Raw genomic sequence first — 23,627 nt, forward strand, 5'->3', positions numbered from 1 at the left:
TTTTCTGGAAAGTCAGCAGTTTTGTCATTCAGATGTATAAATACTGATATCTGACACTATCAAGTCTTCTGTGTACTAATATATTAAGAATGGTTTAATTTGATAGTTTGATTATAAAAAAATATGTTATTTTCATATTCAAGGTATCAAAATGTTGTCTTATCAAACCTTCTTTTGAGAAAATTTGCGTATTTTACAATATATTAAATCTTTTGTTTCATGCTTTTTAATGGAATATTTACGGGTTTTTTCGACTGATTTTTATAGTATTTTATTATGTTGTGCTACTACCTTCCTGTAATTCAGTGCTTGGCATAATAGTTTTTCGGTTATTGTTTTCACATAAATTGTTGTTTTTTGTTGTTTGAATTGTTCAACATTTGGTTATGTATATGCACTTTAAAACTAACTATACGGTATGGGTTCTGCTCATTGTCAAAGGCCACACAAAAAATAGTTGCCATGGTGATGGACATTGGTAACAATAGATTATTCAGACCCGTTTTTGAACATTCGGAGGAACTGTAAAAACGTTCATTCTTTAAAATGAAGTTCACAAACAAGGGTATTGATGCTATAAATATAAGTTATATTCTTCACCATAAAAGAGTAAAAAGCAACATTCCTTCTTACTTTAAGGATCACTCTTCTCCAATAGTATCTTATTCCTACATCAACCCTGTTGCATCTAAAATTTTCAATCACAAAAAAGTGCTGCCGAATCTAAATATTGATGACCTCAAAGCTAAACCACCTGATTGTGCCTGTTCACATTCCCATTTCGTGTATAATCCTGCTGGCCATGTAATTTCTGAAGACCTAAACATAGTCAATAACTAGTACTTGAGACAACTTTTGTCCAAGGGTCCGAAATACAGAGAGCCATAGCCAATCAATTGGAAGCAGAACTTCAAACTACTAATGGATTCTGTTGAGGGTTATGCAAAAGACTGGGCAAAAAGAGAAAAGGTTGATGTTGACACTTTTTCGGAGTGGGTAAAATCAGTGAGGTCATTGATTCAGATAAGAGTAAGTAAGCTTAAAGGGTCAATGAGCACCAAAGCTCCTTCCATCTTTAAAGACCCTCAGGTCATAGCGGAGTTGTCTTGCCTCCATGACAAATATGTTGTCGTTACAGCTGACAAAGCCTCAAACAATATTGTTTTTGTTTGCAAGAAACAATACATTGACTGCCTGATTAAGGAACTCGGGATAAATAACACACTTGGAAATCCTACACATACACTAAGTACGCATACGAAGCAGGAGATCCTGGAAAACCACCAATTGGTTCTAATCTCCTTTGGTGTTAATCCATAGGATGAAGACCAGGATCTTCCATCCTTATATTGGATTCCTAAGCTATTAGAGATTATTTTGCCTCTTCCACTCAGTTTTGGTCTATATTGACTTTGTATTTTTACTACTTTTACTTAGTTTACATGTATTAGTTTGTATTTATTTCAGTCTAAAGGGGGCAATTAGTGGCAGCTAGTCGTTATTAGCTCGTATTTTATATATAACGATAACCTCGATAGTTTATTAACAATTCAACGGGAAAATGTAACATCTTTGTACTATATGATATAAATTGGGTCCGACTTTGGTTCGTACATTAATATAGGTTAAAAGATCATACCAGAGGCATTTTTGCAGGTCTTCATTAAATGCATTAAGTTAATAAGCTTGTAGCCATATTGAAAGGAATTTGGAAATACCAAAGGACAATCAGTAACCAGCTGAAGTCCAATAAATACAGATTATCCATGGCAAAATGGAAGCGAAAAAAAGAACAGTCTACAATTTCACTACACAAAAAACAAAAGAATGAGAAAAACAAAACCACAATCAAAATCCGGGGTCAACTCAGGTTTTCTGGAAAGTCAGCAGTTTTGTCATTCAGATGTATAAATACTGATATCTGACACTATCAAGTCTTCTGTGTACTAATATATTAAGAATGGTTTAATTTGATAGTTTGATTATAAAAAAAAATATGTTATTTTCATATTCAAGGTATCAAAATGTTGTCTTAAACCTTCTTTTGAGGAAATTTACGTATTTTGCAATATATTAAATCTTTTGCTTCATGCTTTTTAATGGAATATTTACGGTTTTTTTCGACTGATTTTTATAGTATTTTATTATGTTGTACTGCTTCCTTCCTGTAATTCAGTGCTTGGCATAATAGTTTTTCGGGTATTGTTTTCACATAAATTGTTGTTTTTTGTTGTTTGAATTGTTCAACATTTTGTTATGTATATGCATTTTAAAACTAACTATACGGTATGGGTTCTGCTCATTGTCAAAGGCCACACGGTAACCTATATTATTCGATCTATGAAGTATAAAATAGTTGCCATGGTGATGGACATTGGTAACAATAGATTATTCAGACCCGTTTTTGAACATTCGGAGGAACTGTAAAAACGTTCATTCTTTAAAATGAAGTTCACAAACAAGGGTATTGATGCTATAAATATAAGTTATATTCTTCACCATAAAAGAGTAAAAAGCAACATTCCTTCTTACTTTAAGGATCAATCTTCTCCTATAGTATCTTATTCCTACATCAACCCTGTTGCATCTAAAATTTTCAATCACAAAAAGGTGCTGCCGAATCTAAATATTGATGACCTCAAAGCTAAACAACCTGATTGTGCCTGTTCACATTCCCATTTCGTGTATAATCCTGCTGGCCATGTAATTTCTGGAGACCTAAACATAGTCAATAACTAGTACTTGAGACAACTTTTGTCCAAGGGTCCGAAATATAGAGAGCCATAGCCAATCAATTGGAAGCAGAACTTCAAACTACTAATGGATTCTGTTGAGGGTTATGCAAAAGACTGGGCAAAAAGAGAAAAGGTTGATGTTGACACTTTTTCGGAGTGAGTAAAATCAGTGAGGTCATTGATTCAGATAAGAGTAAGTAAGCTTAAAGGGTCAATGAGCACCAAAGTTCCTTCCATCTTTAAAGACCCTCAGGTCATAGCGGAGTTGTCTTGCCTCCATGACAAATATGTTGTCGTTCCAGCTGACAAAGCCTCAAACAATATTGTTTTTGTTTGCAAGAAACAATACATTGACTGCCTGTTTAAGGAACTCGGGATAAATAACACACTTGGAAATCCTACACATACACTAAGTATGCATACGAAGCAGGAGATCCTTGAAAACCACCAATTGGTTCTAATCTCCTTTGGTGTTAATCCATAGGATGAAGACCAGGATCTTCCATCCTTATATTGGATTCCTAAGCTTCACAAGAATCCTTATAAGGAAAGGTATATTGCAGGTTCTTCCAAGTGTTCCACTAAACCCCTTTCTTAAGCTCTTACTGCCATACTCACTGCAGTCAAAGAAGGACTTCAGAAATATTCCGAAACGACATATTTAAGAATTGGTGTTAATCAGATGTGGATACTAAAAGATTCAAAAGAGTTATTGGTGAATTTACAATCTCAACTTTAAAACATTGTACCAACATTAAAACCTTTTATTTTTCAACTCTTTATACCACTATTCCACATACTAAACTTAAAGCTCGACTGAAAGAACTCGTCAGCTTATGTTTCTTTAACAAAAAGGGCACTAAACGTTTTTAAAAATATCTAGTTTTGGGCAGAAATTCAGCTTACTTTGTGAAAAATCATACAGAGTCAAGGAAACAATACACCGAAGAGGATATCACTACAATGATGGACTTTTTAATTGACAACATATTTGTTGAATTTGGAGGTTTGGTCTTCTCACAGACTATTTGAATCCCAATGGGTACCAATTGCGCTCCTCTACTTGCAGAAGCAGAATGTATCCATGGGCTTATACAGAAAGGAGAAAAGAAATTAGCCCAGTCTTTTAATTTCACCTTTCGGTATTGATGATGTACCTTCTCTTAATAATAATAGATCCAGTGATCACTTACATTTAACATATTCAAGTGAACTTGAAATTAAAGATACTACCGACACAGATAAATCTCCTTCATATTTAGACCTTTTAGCTCACCTGGCCCAAAGGGCCAAGTGAGCTTTTCTCATCACTTGGCGTCCGTCGTCCGTCGTCCGTCGTCGTCCGTCGTCGTTAACTTTTACAAAAATCTTCTCCTCTGAAACTACTGGGCCAAATCAAACCACACTTGGCCACAATCATCATTGGGGTATCTAGTTTAAAAAATGTGTGGCGTGACCCGGTCATCCAACCAAGATGGCCGCCACGGCTAAAAATAGAACATAGGGGTAAAATGCAGTTTTTGTCTTATAACTCAAAAACCAAAGCATTCAGAGGAAATCTGACATGGGGTAAAAATGTTTATCAGGTCAAGATCTATCTGCCCTGAAATTTTCAGATGAATCGGTTAACCTGTTGTTGGGTTGCTGCCCCTGAATTGGTAATTTTGAGGAAATTTTGCTGTTTTTGGTTATTATTTTGAATATTATTATAGATAGAGATAAACTGTAAACAGTGATAATGTTCAGCAAAGTTAGATTTACAAATAAGTAATTTCGGTCAGTTGACCCCTTTAGGAGTTATTGCCCTTTATAGTCAATTTTTAACCATTTTTCATAAATCTAAGTAATCTTTTACAAAAATCTTCTCCTCTGAAACTACTGGGCCAAATTAATCCAAACTTGGCCACAATCATCTTTGGGGTATCTAGTTTAAAAAATGTGTGGCGTGACCCGGTCAACCAACCAAGATGGCCGCCACGGCTAAAAATAGAACATAGGGGTAAAATGCAGTTTTTGGCTTATAACTCAAAAACCAAAGCATTTTGAGGAAATTTGACATGGGATAAAAATGTTTATCAGGTCAATATCTATCTGCCATGAAATTTTTAGATGAATTGGACTATCGGTTGTTGGCTTGCTACCCTCCAATTGGTAATTTTTAAAGAAATTTTGCCGTTTTTGGTTATTATCTTGAATACTATTATAGATAGAAATAAACTGTAAACAGCAATAATGTTCAGCAAAGTAAGATCTACAAATAAGTCAACATGATCTAAATGGTCAATTGACCCCTTAAGGAGTTATTGCCCTCTATAGTCAATTTTTAACAATTTTCATTAACTCGGTAAATTTATGTAAATTTTTACCAAATATTTTTCTCTGTTACTAATGGGCAAGGTTCATTATAGATATAATTGTAAGAAGCAAGAACGTTCAGTAAAGTAAGAACTTCAAACACATCACCATCACCAAAATACAATTTTGTCATGAATCCATTTGTGTCCTTTGTTTAATATGCACATAGACCAAGGTGAGCGACACAGGCTCTTTAGAGCCTCTAGTTTTCGAAATGACTACTGATGGTTGGTTGAATACTTAATGTTATGACAAATGCGATGATTTTAATTTTCCTATAGTCAACTTTCCATGTCTGTGTAGCAACATCCCAGTGGCACCAGAATATGGAGTATATGTGTCTCAATTGATACGTTACTCTAGAGCTAGCTCAAAGCACGTTGATTTTTTTAAACGAGGAATACTGCTTTCTCAAAAGTTGATAAGACAGGACTATGAATCAATCAAATTAAGGTCATCACTCAAGAAATTTTACGGTCGCCATCATGAGCTGATTGGCCATTATGACAAAAGTGTGTCAGAAATCATATCTGATATTCTTCCTCAGTCATAATAACCTTCCATCATTACCGAACTGAACGAAGAAATAAAACGACGGATGCCGTATACGGTGCAGGAAATGCTTACCCTTCTAGAGCACCAAATTTCACTCCCGGTTTTCAGTGGAGTCTTTGTTTACTCCTTGGTTTTGATTATTATTGTCACATCACTTGGTCTCTTGTAAATAGTTGTCTTATTGGCCGAATTCTAGACAGTTCGGTACAATAACGGGTAATAATAGAGAAAATTAGCATAAAAAACTAAAGAATACAGAATTCGGACCCTCATAGAGTGTTGTTCAATTTTGGATATCATAGGGTGACCTGTAGTTGTTCCCATATTTGCGTCTGTATCAATGGGAATCACATCTATTCATTTTTATAATAAGAAGTTTGCTTGTGTTAGAAACCGGAACGGAAAAAGGCACTGAAGCAGATACAAATATTTGATATTTCCTCTACAATGCTCTAGGACAATGAACTCATTCACCTTACAATTGTCAAAAATCAGAACTTCCTGTTCTTAATGATTACAACCGATTTTCTCATGTATGAGCATCTTGAAAATTGCTTAAAGTTAATTAATTCTGGATATGAAATTTTACTTATGGGAGACTTTAACGGAAAATGTATCAAAAAGTGTCAAACCACAAACTTTAACATCATGTGTGAATTAGCCTCCTATAATGGAAAAAGGTTTCCGGACAGTTTATAGATGCGAATGAATTACTTGCTGTAAATTGCCTCCCCGTTTGTGAGGGACTTTATATTCGTATTTTGAATAACCAAAGGTCCGCAATCGATTACGTTCTTCCCTCTGAAACGTAACGTGACACGTGTTATAATAGATGAAAATGGCATTTTCGATCTACTTAGTGAACATGTCATTATACGAACTGAATCAAATTATACGAACTGAATTAAAAACTAACCCGCAAAAAATAAAAAATGAACCTAAGAAACCTGCCTTTATTTGGAAAATTAACGATAAAACTGATTGGAATATTTTTAATAAAAAATAGGGCATCTGAGCACATTCTGAAAATGTCTTCGGGTATATATCAATATAATTTGGGATAACTGGAAAAAGTAGGTTCTTGATCAATAGATATCAAAGGTACCAGGATTACAATTTAGTACGCCAGACGCGCGTTTCGTCTACATAAAACTCATCAGTGACGCTCATATCAAAATAGTTATAAAGCCAAACAAGTACGAAGTTGAAGAGCATTGAGGATCCAAAATTCCCAAAAGTTGTGCCAAATACGGCTAAGGTAATCTATTCCTGGGATTAGAAAATCGGTATCGTAAGCTCTGGGACAACGAGTCGAGCTTGACCTTTTGATTAAAAAGCTATCAAAAGAAAAGCAAACACCCTAAAATTGAAAGAGTTTCATAACAAATGTGCGAACCCGCCTAGTATGGTTAGAGGATTTGAGGGTATTTTAAAAGGTCAAAATAATAGTATTGCCCCTCAACAGATTATGAACCACAAAAATAAGTCCGAACTATTTACGGAAGAGAAAGATATTAGTGCTGTTTTGAGCAGCCATTTTAATTGTTTTGGTAAGGATATCCCAATTAATTGTCATATGTTAGATGAGGTTAATGACTTTCTCTCGAGTATTGATAACGACGAAGTTTATCCTGATTCAAATATTTCAGTAAATATTGGTAGTCCACAAATTGCTATAATTTTAAGTCGCGTAAAGCTAGAGGCATCGATGAAATTTCTAATGAATTCTTAAAATATGGCGGGGATGCGCTAGTGGGTTCACTTGTTGATCTTTTCACAATAATTTCTGACCTCGAAACTGTATACGTACCTGATGATTGACAAAAAGGCATAATCAAACCATTACATAAATCAGGATCCGTTTTCGATATTGATAGTTATAGATGCATCACACTTAATTCTAATGTTTATAAAGTATATGCTAAAATTTTGGAAGAATATGTAATGTCCCATTTGGAAGAAAATAATAAATTTCAGACGAGGTCAAGGGAGCATGTCGAAAAAAACAGAAGAACCGAGGCCATAGTTTTACACTACAAGGTATTTGCTCTATTCGTAAAGCTAAAACACATAAAGCGTTTCTAGCTTTTCTAGACCTGTCCAAGGCCTTTGATAGAGTCTGACGAGATGGCCTTTTCCATCTTTTGTGGAAAAACGGCATTCAAGTAAGTGCTGGAAATTGCTCAAATCTCTTTATATCAATGTATCTAATAAAGTCTTGTTTGGTGCTAGTGAAACAGGTTTCTTCGACCAAGAATTTGGCATTAAACAAGGCTGTGTTTTGTCTCCAACTTTTTTTTCTGTTTTAATGAATGACCTCGCAGAAATGCTTGAAACCAGTAATTAGAGCGTCGAACTCTCCTCACAAATTTTGAACTGTTTAATGTTTGCCTATCATGTAGTCCTTATTGGGAAGTCCGAGAAGGAACTGCAGTGTCTGCTGGATATAACAGCCTAATTTGCATCAAATTGGAATTTAAAGTTTAACCCAAACAAATCCAAAATTTTGATAGTAGGTAAACGCTTAGATAAAACTTAGAAATGGAACCTAGGAAATGAGCATTTGGACGAGATAAAACCGCGAAACTGATTTTCAATACTAAGATGAATATTCCAAAAGCTGCTTTTTCCTAGATTTGGGATTGGAGCCAGTAAACGATTTTCTTGCTGGACAAAGGGTACGTGTCTTACTAGTATTTTGCTAGGATTCAAGGCCTTGACTTAAGTAAATTATGCCGAATTGTATTTGAAGAGCTCAAATCCTTAAAGCTTTAAAGGGGATGTGACTATCCACAATATATGTTCAATTTATTCAATATATATGGTTGGTCTGGATCACTTTTATAACTCGAATGTCAACTCTAATATATTTGAACAGTTTCTTGGAAGGTTTGTCCGGAGCAGGCAATATCAAGAAATAAAAGATAAAAGCAGTCTAGATATTTTCTCAAAATTTAATTTTGCACAAGGAAGGCAACCCTATCTGTCGAACTTGCTGGACTTTAAGTCTGCAAGACTAAAATTGTTAATTCATACACATTGTTTACCTGTGAACAAATTTTTGTATAGGATGAATTTTAGTGAGAGTCCCACTTGGCAAACGTGTTCGTGTAATTCTGACGAGTCCATTGAACATTTCCTATTGGAGTGTCCTGGATTCTCTTCAATCCGAAATAAATATGAATGTGATATAAATGAATATCTCAGTTTTACTTTTCCGTACCTCAGCTTCACTTTTATTCGTCCAACGATAAAATACAAATCCTGATTGGTGATTGTTTTTATCAGGTTGATCCCTATATCAGTAAACATTGGGACAGTTTATGTAAAAAAAATGTTGAGTGAAATGAACTCTAAGAGGCAATTGGTTTTGGAACCTAAAGTTTAAATGTTATTTGTTTTACGTTACTTTTAGTTTAGCTCATATGTTTATACTGTACATAGAGAATATCATATGGCGTTTTCAATATCGCATCCGTATCAACCCGAGACACCAATATAATTTCTTTCATTATGTTCTTTTCTAATATAAATAAGCTTAGTCTTCGGAACTTGCCTCTAATTTTCGGAGGGTTGTATATATGTATATGTCGCACATGGGGGTGTCACTGCAGTCACTTTAGTATCATTTCTCTTCTTATTAGATTGACGAATCATCAAAGCATCCACATAATCATAGGGTATTTTGGAAGCATTGAAGTTATTTTAGAGTTTAGAGTAATTTCAAATGTAAAATAATAAAAAATCGATAGCCTACATACGAAAAATGTTGTTTAAATTTTAATTGTAAAAATAGTTGGTTTTATACCGTTCTTTTATTTGATATTAGATCAACAACGCCGAAAAAATAATGTATAAGACCAAACGGTAAGTGTTTTATGCGGGTTTTATACAATATACAATGGGTTCAACCACTATTGCGTTTGTAATATTTAAAAATTTACCACTCTTTTATTTATCATCAGTGTCGAAAGATGATTGTAAAATTTGTTTTAAGAAAAAATGTTAACTTTATCACAAACACAACTCATTAGCTACATTCAACAAAATAAAAATAGACTAAGGTTTGTAAATATATGTCATATGTCTAAACATTCTGCAATTTGTTATCAAACATCAATTTCGTCACCAGAGAGGTCAGTGATTTCTGTTTGTTATTCACTTGAGACAAAACATGAGTTCATGCAAACTAGACTTTTGAAATTCAGATTAGAATCATCATTTTCTGGTTAGTCGATTTATCAACTGACTTTGGTCATTTCATTTAAACGTTTGGCCTTGTGGATAAAACAACATTTATGACCATTCGTGTAAAATTAACACAAACCAACTTATGTATACGTGAAGTTTAAAAAGAAGACTACTGGATTAGACAATTGGGAACTGCAACACCGTATGGCTACAATGACAAAATTGATGGTATAGGTATTCTATCTAGTCCTTCGTGTAACTCGGTGAATGTGATGAATATTTTCAACTCGACTCCTCGACGTAGACGTAGTCATGGCCATCGTCATTATACATCACCCTCTCTGCATGATGTCTCTATTAATGACTTGCTGCCATGCATACAAAAACCGTTAGGTATGCATCACATTCGCACGAAACTTTATTCATTACCCCTTTCAAAACTTCATTCTCTGTTCAATTTATGTTTGGAATCCACTGTAACAAACCCTCATTCAAACCAATACAAACTACAAGCTATAATTTCGGATATTGCTAGTCACAGACTTTTCAAGCCAGTTCGCATTGGAAAAGATGAAAAAGAGAAAAGATCTTTTCTAAATCTTTCCTTTGCCAACAAAGTTCTCGATGGCGTCAACCTAGGCAATATCCTTCATCATAAATTAGTTCAATCGAAAATACCTCCTTATTTCAAAGACCAGTCTGTACCAATAATTTCTTATACCTTTACCAAACCTATTGCAACTAAAATTTTCAATTACAAACGCGTTTTGCAGGATCTCGATATTGACGACTTCAAGTCTAAACCTCCTGATTGCACTTGTGCTAGTTCCCAATTCACATATAATCCTGCTGGCCACGTTATTACCGGTGACCTTAACATTGTTAATAACACTTCTCTACGAAACGTGTTATCGAAAGGTCCGAAATATCGTGAGCCTAAATCCATCAATTGGAAACACAACTTTAAAATTTTGATGGATTCAGTCGAGGATTATGCCAGGCAATGGGTTAAGCGCGAGAAGGAAGACGTAGACACTCTATCCGAATGGATTAAGGCAGTGAGGTCGTTAATACAAATCAGAATTAAGAAACTGAATGGGTCCATCAATGCCCATGCTACGTCAATCTTCAAAGATCCAAATGTTGCTAAACACCTATCTGACCTCCATGATAAATATGTTGTTGTCCCCGCAGACAAAGCCCCAAATAACATCGTTTTTATCTGTAAAAGTCATTACATTAATTGCTTGATAAACGAATTAGGTATAGACAATTCACTTGGAGACCCAACATATACCCTCACGACACTTACCAAAGAGGAAATCCTGGATAATCATAGGTCTGTTCTTTGTTCCTTTGGTATTTCAACCAAAGATGAAGAACTGGATCTTCCATCACTGTATTGGATACCTAAACTACATAAGTGTCCTTACAAACAACGGTATATTGCTGGGTCTTCCAAGTGCTACACGAAACCCCTTTCTAAATTATTAACATCCATTTTATCAGCAATCAAAGACGGGCTTCAAAGTTATTGTGAAACTGCCTATTCTAGAGGTGGCGTGAATCAGATGTGGATACTTAAAAATTCCAAAGATCTTTTAGAGTACATACAATCTAACTCTCTTTCATCTTGTAACAGTATTAAAACATTTGACTTTTCTACTCTTTACACAAGTATTCCACATTCCAAACTAAAAGACAAATTAAAAGAGTTGGTATTACTTTGCTTCATAAAAAAGAATGGCCAACGTAGATACAAGTATCTTGTCTTAGGGAGGGATAAATCATACTTTGTAAAGAACCATTCTGATTCAAACAAAAAATTCTCTGAAACCGATATTATCAAGATGCTTGATTTCTTGATTGACAACATATTTGTTACGTTCGGAGGACGTGTTTTTCAACAGACTGTCGGCATCCCAATGGGAACAAACTGTGCCCCTCTACTTGCTGACTTGTTTCTTTATTATTATGAGGCTGACTTCATGCAGGAACTTCTTAGGAAGAAAGATAAGAAGTTAGCAATATCCTTTAACTCTACATTCCGCTATATAGATGACGTTCTTTCACTAAACAATTCAAAATTTGGTGACTATGTAGATCGCATCTATCCCATCGAATTGGAGATAAAGGATACTACAGATACAGTTAAGTCGGCTTCATATCTTGACTTACATCTAGAAATTGACAATGAGGGTCGGTTGAAGACAAAACTTTACGACAAAAGAGATGATGTCAGCTTTCCTATTGTGAACTTTCCATTTCTAAGTAGCAACATTCCAGCAGCACCTGCATACGGGGTATATATCTCCCAATTGATACGATATTCCCGTGCTTGCATTTCCTATCATGATTTTCTTGATAGAGGGTTACTGCTCACAAGGAAGCTATTAAACCAAGAGTTCCAAATGGTGAAGTTGAAATCATCCCTTCGTAAAATTTACGGACGCCATCACGAGTTGGTTGACCGTTATGGAATAACCGTTTCACAAATGATATCGGATATGTTCCTTACGTCGTAACTACAATCCCCTTCCCTTTCATGAATTTGACCTACCGAATTAGACTATTTACCGGATTTGTAATCACATAAGCAACACGACGGGTGCCGCATGTGGAGCAGGATCTGCTTACCCTTCCGGAGCACCTGAGATCACCCCTAGTTTTTGGTGGGGTTCGTGTTGTTTATTCTTTAGTTTTCTATGTTGTGTCATGTGTACTATTGTTTTTTCTGTTTGTCTTTTTCATTTTTATAAGTGAGTTTTCCGTGCATTGAGATTTACATGAATCCTACGTTAAATATTCACGTGAATTTTACTTGAACTTGACCAAAACATTTGGTGTTTTAATGATTTTTATTAAGTTTGAAATCTAAGATGTTATTTGAATAACTAAACTTTCACGTGAAAAAAGTTAATGTGATTTTCTCTTGGATATTCACGTAAATCTCAATTCACGTGAAATAGTGAAACTTCCTGTGTATGATGAAATTATCTTATCTGTGTTTTAGACATCGATATTCTGATAATTTGATGTTATTCAATACCGTAGCTGTTAATTACCGTTCACCACTGGTTTAATATACTTCCGTGGTTAAAGCCTTAACTTTCACCACATCAGATAGATTTCACACCTGATCGGAGCACTGAGATCCCCCCAGTTTTTTGTTGGGTTCGTGTTGTTCATTCTTTAGTTTTCAATCTTGTGTTTTTGTACTGTTCTTTGTCTGTTGGTCTTTTCTTTTAAGCCATGGCGTTGTCAGTTTATTTTCGACTTACCAGTTTGAATGATGTCTCATTGGTACTTTTCGCCTCGATTTTACTTTCTAGACTCTTTACTCAAAATTCATCAAAGATACATGACCCCCAAAAGGCTTCCGCGGAAAATTGCTATATAACAGTAGTTTTATGAGAACGAACATTAATTCCTCCGGTGTATGGTTGTGGCTGACATTTTTTAAAACTGTCATATAAAGGGGTATCACCTTTACTGAGTTTACATTAATTAAAAACTGATTTGTCGTTCCCTCTTGAAGGAGGCTAACATTATGCTATGGAATTTCTTCAAATGTTTCATCATATGCAAACCTTTCATTGTTAATTAGGTGGAAAGGTCAAAATGATTGGATTTATTGCATATATATCTAACCTCAGTGGAAATACCATATTGAATAAATAGAGTTCAATTGGTTTGACAAATAGCTGATGCATTTACGACTGAGGTTTAACCGCATCAAAAATAAATACGAACATTTGATTAGTTTCAGATACTTATAATATATATCAAGGAATTGTATATTAAAATATACAATTCCTTGTATATATACAGCATGTGATAATATCAACCCATTGATATATTTAATCTGAATTTCTCACTCTTTTCATATATCATGAAGCATGAAATAGTGACCTATTCCAGCGGCTCATCCCTACCAGTCATTACATAGGAAGTACCCCCCCCCCCCCCGAGTGATAACCTTATTAAAAAATTAAATAATGTTCTATTGAACAACAAATTTCCTTCCTTATCATATAACTTGCTTATATCAATTCTAAATAGTAATTCCCAAACAATATTAAAAATTGTTGTCAACTATTTGAATGAATGCTTGTTGGTGAGAAACTCATTATTAAAAGGTACTTGATTTCTGTAATAATGTATATGCTTCTCATTTTTTTTTATATATATTTCCCTCATAATTATCCACTGTCACCCCTTCATTGTATATATGTTATTGTAGTTAGTCTTTAATTTGTTGCCATGACCATTTATTGTCAATGTGTTAGTGCTAATAAAGTTATCTTATCTTATCTTATACATGCATGACGCAATCAATGGCTTTATTAATCTAGAGAAATTCAAATAAAATATATTTAATATACATCTGTGTATTATATTTTACAAACTAAACAGTAATAACAGAGTTTTAAAAAAAGTTTTTCGTCCAGAAAACCCTTAAAAATATAGATAAAAAAAAATATAAGATGGAATGAAACATAGTGAAATGCTCCCGATCACATTAAACAAAACGGTAAAAAAATGTTCGTGGCTGCTGCTATATTCTGCTTTATTGTTTTGTCAGCACTCAATTTTCAAATGTTTTTGTTCAATTTCTTCATCACTAGTAACAACAAATCGTCTTTTACCAGACTCCATCTTCAGTTAACATAAAAACACATGAACTATGCACTACATGGAAAATCAATAGATCATCAGGTTACACGATACATATTAAGAGTGAGGTCAGTGGGCGGAGTTAACATGTTAATATTGCGTAGTGAAATCTAGGACACTTGTGTATTAAACGTTTAATTAATTATATACCTAGTACGGTTAGCATAACCACACAGTCAAAAATGTTATCGTGCTTTGATCCAACTAGCATGATTATTTAGACCATGTTAGTTGGGTCAAAGCATGATAACTTATATTTTTGCTGTTAATATCCAAAATGGTTATGCTATTTATAGCAAAATAAATTAATTAAGAAATATTAAGCCAATAGATGTCTTCTGCAAGGTCCGCGTCATTTAAAATGAAAGTAAATAAAAAGATTAATTGCCTCAGTACACACAAAACAAAACAATAACGATTCATTAAAATTTTGTTATTATTATATCAATGTAAACTATGGTAATTAAAAAAAAATGATTCAATATTATAGAGGAATTAAAGGGAATTAATTGTAATATTGGCATTCACTATTCTGTTCGTTGTCTACAAATACAAATGTCCAATCCTAAAACTAAAATATACAATACATACGATAGTATAATAAAAAAACAGAGTTAATTGAAGGAATATAAAAACAGAAAAAAAAAAGAAACTGTCAATCATCATTTCAATGATATAATTCTTCAAAATTATAGAAATCAATCAGAGTCTTTAATCTCAACATTACCATTCCATATTATTGCCTCTAAAATGACCCATAACACGTATGCCCTAGACCCGTACGAGTTAGTCAGGAACGGATAAGGGGGGTACCCCGGTATATCACAAATTCGAAAATGAACTATTGCCGGCTGGCCAAACGAAGATATTTTCCACGTGGGCAATGATACCAGAGGAAGAGGTTGTAATTGCCTCTAAAATGGCCTATAGCACTTATACCCTTGACCCGTACGAGTTTGTCAGTAGAGGGTTAAAATGGGGGATATGGTATCCCGGTATACAACGAATTCGAACTAAACTATTGCCGACTGGCCAAACTAAGAGATTCTCCACATCGACCATTATACCAGAGGTAGAGGTTGGTATTGCCTTTAAAATGGCCCATAGCACTTATGCCCTAGACCCGTTCGAGTTAGTAAGGAAAGGATAAGGGGGTACCCTGGTATATCACAAATTCAAAAATGAACTATTGCCGGTTGGCCAAACGAAGAGATTCTCCACGTGGGCAATGATACCAGAGGAAGAGGTACTTATTGCATTTAAAATGGCTCATAACACTTATACCCTAGACCCGTACGAGCTTGTCAGTAGAGGGTTAAAAGGGGGGATATGGTATCCCGGTATACAACGAATTCGAACTTAACTATTGCCGACTGGCCAAACTAAGAGATTCTCAACATCGAACATTATACCAAAGGTAGAGGCTGGTATTGCCTCTAAAATGGTCCTCACTATTACCCTAGACCCGTAGGGGTAAGTCAGCAAATGATTAGAGGGGGGGGGGGGGGGGGCTACCCTGATGAATAACAAATTCGAAAATGAACTATAGCCGGCTGGCCAAACGAAGAGATTCTCCACGTGGGCAATGATACCAGAGGAAGAGGTACTTATTGCATTTAAAATGGCCCATAACATTTATACCCTAGACCCGTACGAGTTTGTCAGTAGAGGGTTAAAATGGGGGATATGGTATCCCGGTATACAACGAATTCGAACTGAACTATTGCCGGCTGGCCAAACTAAGAGATTCTCCACATCGGCCATTATACCAGGGGAAGAGGTTGGTATTGCCTTTAAAATTGCCCATATCACTTATGCCCTAGACCCGTACGAGTTAGTCAGGAAAGAAAAAGGGGGGTACCCCGGTATATCACAAATTCGAAAATGAACTATTGACGGCTGGCTAAACGAAGAGATTATCCACGTGGGCAATGCTACCAGAGGAAGAGGTACGTATTGCCTTTAAAATGGCCCATAACACTTATACCCTAGACCCGTACGAGTTTGTCAGTAGAGGGTTAAAAGGGGGGATATGGTATCCCGGTATACAACGAATTCGAACTTAACTATTGCCGGCTGGCCAAACTAAGAGATTCTCCACATCGAACATTATACCAAAGGTAGAGGTTGGTATTGCCTTTAAAATTGCCATATCACTTATGCCCTAGACCTACACGAGTTCGTCAAGAAAGAATATGGGGGGTACCCCGGTATATCACAAATTCGAAAATAAACAATTGCCGGCTGGCCAAACGAAGAGATTCTCCACGTGGGCAATGATACCAGAGGAAGAGGTACTTATTGCATTTAAAATGGCCCATAACACTTATACCCTAGACCCGTACGAGTTTGTCAGTAGAGGGTTAAAAGGGGTGATATGGTATCCCGGTATACAACGAATTCGAACTGAACTATTGCCGGCTGGCCAAACTAAGAGATTCTCAACATCGACCATTATACCAGAGGTAGAGGCTGGTATTGCCTCTAAAATGGTCCAGATCACTATTACCCTAGACCCGTAGGAGTAAGTCAGCAAATGATTAGAAGGGGGGGGGCTACCCTGGTGAATAACAAATTCGAAAATGAACTATAGCCGGCTAGCCAAACGAAGAGATTCTCCACGTGGGCAATGATACCAGAGGAAGAGGTACTTATTGCCTTTAAAATGGCCCATAACACTTATACCCTAGACCCGTACGATTTTGTCAGTAGAGGGTTAAAATGGGGGATATGGTATCCCGGTATACAACGAATTCGAACTGAACTATTGCCGGCTGGCCAAACTAAGAGATTCTCCACATCGGCCATTATACCAGGGGAAGAGGTTGGTATTGCCTTTGAAATTGCCCATATCACTTATGCCCTAGACCCGTACGAGTTAGTCAGGAAAGAAAAAGGGGGGTACCCCGGTATATCACAAATTCGAAAATGAACTATTGACGGCTGGCTAAACGAAGAGATTCTCCACGTGGGCAATGCTACCAGAGGAAGAGGTACGTATTGCCTTTAAAATGGCCCATAACACTTATACCCTAGACCCGTACGAGTTTGTCAGTAGAGGGTTAAAAGGGGGGATATGGTATCCCGGTATACAACGAATTCGAACTGAACTATTGCCGGCTGGCCAAACTAAGAGATTCTCCACATCGACCATTTTACCAGAGGTAGAGGTTGGTATTGCCTCTAAAATGGCCCATAGCGCTTATGCCCTAGACCCGTACGAGTTAGTCAGGAAAGGATAAGGGGGTACCCTGGTATATCACAAATTCGAAAATGAACTATTGCCGGCTGGCCAAACGAAGAGATTCTCCACGTGGGCAATGATATCAGAGGAAGAGGTACTTATATATTGCATGTTTAACATGCTGAAAAAACTTGACCGAGTCGTTCAAATAGCCCAAAAAGCGTGTGGACAAGTTAGCATAGGAAAAAAAACAAGTTTGTTACTCATCCACACCCGTCATGGTATATTGCACGTTCAAATAGCACCAATAAACATGTTTTCTTGCTTCGTAAACCCCATTTGATAAGTTTTTTCGATCTTACTACAAAACCACGTATCGTTTTATCAATGACATTATCAAATCCATATCTGGTGATATTGGGTGATCAATCATCATTCTAAATCATGATAAAGTCACATCTTCAAACGCCATCCTTGTCAACAACGAAGTTCCCTTTCAAGTAAACGTGCATTTGAAAGGTCATGAATAGATTTTATATAAAGATTTTCTCACTTCCAAATGCAAAGCAAAGTTCGTCGGCCCCTATGTCACGGAATAACGAAACAGCAATGACAGCAGCATCAGTATCGACTGTTCAAGTCATGAATCAGTTAAGTCTGTGTATCACTTTATCAGACACATGTATATTGATTCTATAGTATAAGCCTCTTCATTTTAACATGGGGCTAAACTTGAAACACCATTATGTGGTGAATAACACAGAACATTCTGAGCATTTGTTGCTACAACTAACTCTCCCTTAAAATCTATTGAGAAAGCTCCTGTGAATAAAAACTAAAAAGTTCTTTCTTAATGTCGTCATCTCTCAGATAACTTTAACAATTTTGAGATAAGTTTTGACTCTGGATTCGTCTTTGTACACCCTTACCCCTAAATGTAGCTCTTTTTTTCGTGTGGCAGCCTTCAGACTACCGGTATTGTCTGTGTACGCATTCACCCCCTGTTGCTACAGTTGCAAGTTGTTTTAAAACGAGTTTGCTAATAGGGTATTATGCCCTTACCATAAAAACATGAAACTATTACGATGGAGTCTTGGATGCATGTGACAGTTGTAGCAACACATGTTCAGGATGTTCTATCTTTACCACCACGTGATGCGTTTCAAGTTCAACACCATATTAATATCAAACGGCTGACACAAGAATTATGGTGCATGTGTCTGATGCAGTGAAACACGAAATGAAACAAGTCATTATTCGAACAGTCGTTACTGATACTGCTGTCATTGCTGTTTCGCTATTCCGTGACATAGGGGTAGACCAACTATGGATTGTGTTTAGGAGGAGGAAAAACTTTGGGTAAATATTTTATGACCTTCCAAATGCACCAGCTACCACCTCCCCCTTTAAAGCCTTTGCAGACACACTGGTAAGGGCCTTCCACATAAGTGCTATATGCCATTTTAGAGACAATACCCACCTCTACCTCTGATATAATGATTGATGCGGAGAATATCTTAGTTTGGTCAGTCGGCAATAGTTCAGTTCGAATTCGTTGTATACCAGAATACCATATCCCCCCTTTTAACCCTCTTCTGACAAACTCGTACGAGTCTAGGGTGTAAGTGTTCTGGACAATTTTAAAGTCAATAAGTACCTCTTCCTCTGGTATCCTTGCCCACGTGGAGAATCTCTCCGTTTAGCCAGCCGGCAATAGTTCATTTTCGAATTTGTGATATACCAGGGTACCCCCTTATCCTTTCCTGACTAACTCGTACGGGTCTAGGGCATAAGTGCTATGGGCCATTTTAGAGGCAATACCAACCTCTACCTCTGGTATAATGGTCGATGTGGAAAATCTCTTAGTTTGGCCAGCCGGCAATAGTTTAGTTCGAATTCGTTGTATACCGGGATACCATATCCCCCCTTTTAACCCTTTACTGACAAACTCGTACGGGTCTAGGGTATAATGTAAGTGTTATGGGCCATTTTAAAGGCAATAAGTACCTCTTCCTCTGGTATCATTGCCCACGTGGAGAATCTCTTCGTTTGGCCAGCCGGCAATAGTTCATTTTCAAATTTGTGATATACCAGGGTACCGCCCTTATCCTTTCCTGACTAACTCGTACGGGTCTAGGGCATAAGTGCTATGAACCATTTAAGAGGCAATACCAACCTCTACCTCTGGTATAATGGTCGATGTGGAGAATCTCTTAGTTTGGCCAGCCGGCAATAGTTCAGTTCGAATTCGTTGTATACCGGGATACCATATCGCCCCTTTTAACCCTCTACTGACAAACTCGTACGGGTCTAGGGTATAAGTGTTATGGGCCATTTTAAAGGCAGTAAGTACCTCTTCCTCTGGTATCATTGCCTACGTGGAGAATCTCTTCGTTTGGCCAGCCGGCAATAGTTCATTTTCGAATTTTTGATATACCAGGGTACCCCTTATCCTTTCCTGACTAACTCGTACGGGTCTATAGGGCATAAGTGCTATGGGCCATTTTAGAGGCAATACCAACCTTTACCTCTGGTATAATGGTCGATGTGGAGAATGTCTTAGTTTGGCCAGTCGGCAATAGTTCAGTTCGAATTCGTTGTATACCGGGATACCATATCCCCCCTTTTAACCCTCTACTGACAAACTCGTGTTATAGACCATTTTTAATGCAATAAGTACCTCTTCCTCTGGTATCATTGCCCACGTGGAGAATCTATTCGTATGGCCAGCCGGCAATAGTTCATTTTCAAATTTGTGATATACCAGGGTAGCCCCCCCCCTTATCCTTTCCTGACTAACTCGTACGGGTCTAGGGCATAAGTGCTATGAGCCATTTTAGAGGCAATACCAACTTCTACCTCTGGTATAATGGTCGATGTGGAGAATGTCTTAGTTTGGCCAGCCGGCAATAGTTCAGTTCGAATTCGTTGTATACCGGGATACCATATCCCCCCTTTTAACCCTCTACTGACAAACTCGTACGGGTCTAGGGTATAAGTGTTATGGGCCATTTTAAATGCAATAAGTACCTCTTCCTCTGGTATCATTGTCCACGTGGAGAATCTCTTCGTATGGCCAGCCGGCAATAGTTCATTTTCAAATTTGTGATATACCAGGGTACCCCCTTATCCTTTCCTGACTAACTCGTACGGGTCTAGGGCATAAGTGCTATTGGTCATTTTAGAGGCAATAATGTGAAGTGATGAACTGTTAATGTTGAGATTAATGATTCTGATTGGTTTCCGTAATTTTGAAGAATTATATGTCATTGAAATAGTAATTGACTGTTTTTATTTTTCTGTTTTTTTATTTCTTCAATTAACTATGTTTCTATTTATTCTGATCTGTTTAGATAGACAATATTGTCGTATGTATTGTATCTTTTAGTTTCATGATTGGACTATATTTGTAGTCAACGACCAGACAACGACCAAATTATGGAATGCCCATATGACCATCAAAGACAACGACCAAATTATGAAATGCCGATATGACCATCAAAGACAACGACCAAATTATGGAATGCCCATATGACCATCAATTCTCTCTAATTCCTAAATTTCTATATTTAATCTTTTTTTTATTATTGTAGTTTACATTGATTCGTAATCACAAAAGAACTGTTCTTTACTTTCTTTGTTTGTTGTAATGTCCCGTTAAATTTCTATATTTAACTGTATTTTTTAAACTTGTTATTGCTTCAATCTACATTATTTCTCTTATCACAGAATGTTAAAAGACCATTACTTTGTTTTATATTGATGGAAGCATTTACATTGTTGTTATCACATTTACTTTTTTGTTTAAAGACGCAGACCTTGAAGAAGACCCAAAGTTATTTAATCATAATGATCGTTCATATTTTCGAACAACACTTCTTCGAACGCAAGTCATCTCATGAATATTATTGAAGGCTGGCCTCATGAATATAAACGCCGGCTGCTATCGACGGCTAGATCCACACTAGTCAACATTTTGTTATTATTCTTTTATATCTTTGAAAATAAATATCATTTTAATAACAAAATAAACCACGTCCAACTTTTTTGTTAAACATCGGTTAACTAATCTTGCATCTAATTTAAGTAAACATTTTATGTTAAACATCTATAAAGATATTGTTGAATTGTACATGCCAATATAAAACACTTAAATTGTTCTGTTTGTGAACATAACATATTTACCTTTAATTCTAACGAACGGATCTATTTGCAATTTTTAATACAACAAAATTCAGTTCAAAAAACTTTCCTAAATTCATCGACAAACATCTGTGAAATAGGAGAAAATAACAGAAAAGGCTCCTTCTAAAATGCCAGAATTAATTCCTTGATTTCTTACAGTATCAGAAAGGACTCTTCTTAAAACGCTTATATCAAAATATTCATTGCTTATAATGTCAAAAAAACGAGGGAATATGGAACAATCAATATCATTGAGTAAACTTCCATCAGGTCCATTATAAAGCAAATCGTTCAATGTATAGATGTCTCTTTGACAGCCATTTTGAACATTTCGTTTTATCATTCTTCCGGTCATCTTCATCATCATTATTACATAATCATTAAAAGCTTTCTCAGCTCTTGATCCAATAAAATAAACTTGCTTCATTTTTTCAAATTCCTCCTCACTATGCAGTAAATTTTCTTGTCTTAAATAACAAAGGAATCGTAAATAATGACAATACACCTCAGGATGAATTGGCAAATATGATACATTGTGATCGCTATATGCAGTGGGCATTTTATTTAAAATACAAAATGCAAGATTGGAAAATTCGTTCACGGTTAACTTTGGTCTCGCGTAACAACTTACAGTGTCTGTGTAGTAATAATTTAAATGACTGATTAACTCATAACTCGAATCCATTGTCAAAAAAGGTTCGTTTGTAAATTCTACAATTGTAGTAGGATTAACATGGAGGCATCGCAATTTTGCACATTCTAATGCAAAACTGGTAACTTGCAAGCATTCGTCGAAATTTCCTTCATTATACAACCAGCATGCAAGCATTGTCTTACCACACGCCAAATCTGTTCTACATCCTATATATAAAAAATGGATGTATAGTTTTCGACATGCATATAGTTGCTTACGAGACATTTTGCTACAAGCTGTGTCTAGATAATGACAAATATAACCAAGTAACCTTACTTGGATAATTGGGATATTCATCAAAGCCTTAACAGTTGGCAGGAGGCAATCATGTTTTTGTTGGATCATATTGCTCACTACTGATTTCGAATGTCTTACAAACTCTAGAATAAGCCGAGATATTTCTTTTTTAAATTTTATATTTTGAACGCAATTAAACAATTGCATTGAGACAGGATTTTTCAAAAATGTATCAAATTTACTCATGGTGGAACTTAAAAAAGTCCAATCTAATCCAGACTCTAAGATTTCGTTTAAAAGCATCAACAATTTATGTTTCCCTGTTTTTGTGAATCGTCTAGAAAACATGTTATTGATTCGAACAAAGTAGTTTGGAAAGTTTTCCTCCACAATGAATTGAATAAGACGTTTCACACAGAGATGAAAGGATACAATGAAAAAAGTAAGATTCCACACAGAGAGTGGATTCTCCTCAATTACCCAGAAAACCGTAGTCTTCAAAAAGTAAGAACACAAATATTCCGCAATATTATTATGAACACATATTACTTCCTTTAAAATGATTTTCAGTAATCCATACACTAACAGTTGTGTATGACTAAACGAACGAATCAGTTCCTTTTCTGCAATTGAAAAAGATAGTCTCCATTCATTGTCGTCTGTTGTTCTGGTATCCGTTTTACTACCGATAGGAACTAAGTGACAGCCCTGACTTTGAATGTTTTTGATCATTTCATGTGAAGGCCATCCGTATTGTCTGTTTCTAAGTACCCATTCATTTGCAATTTTTGGCCACGTAATACTTTTGATACAT

The sequence above is a fragment of the Mytilus trossulus genome, chromosome 11 (assembly GCF_036588685.1).
Source record: "Mytilus trossulus isolate FHL-02 chromosome 11, PNRI_Mtr1.1.1.hap1, whole genome shotgun sequence".
Classification (NCBI taxonomy): domain Eukaryota; kingdom Metazoa; phylum Mollusca; class Bivalvia; order Mytilida; family Mytilidae; genus Mytilus; species Mytilus trossulus.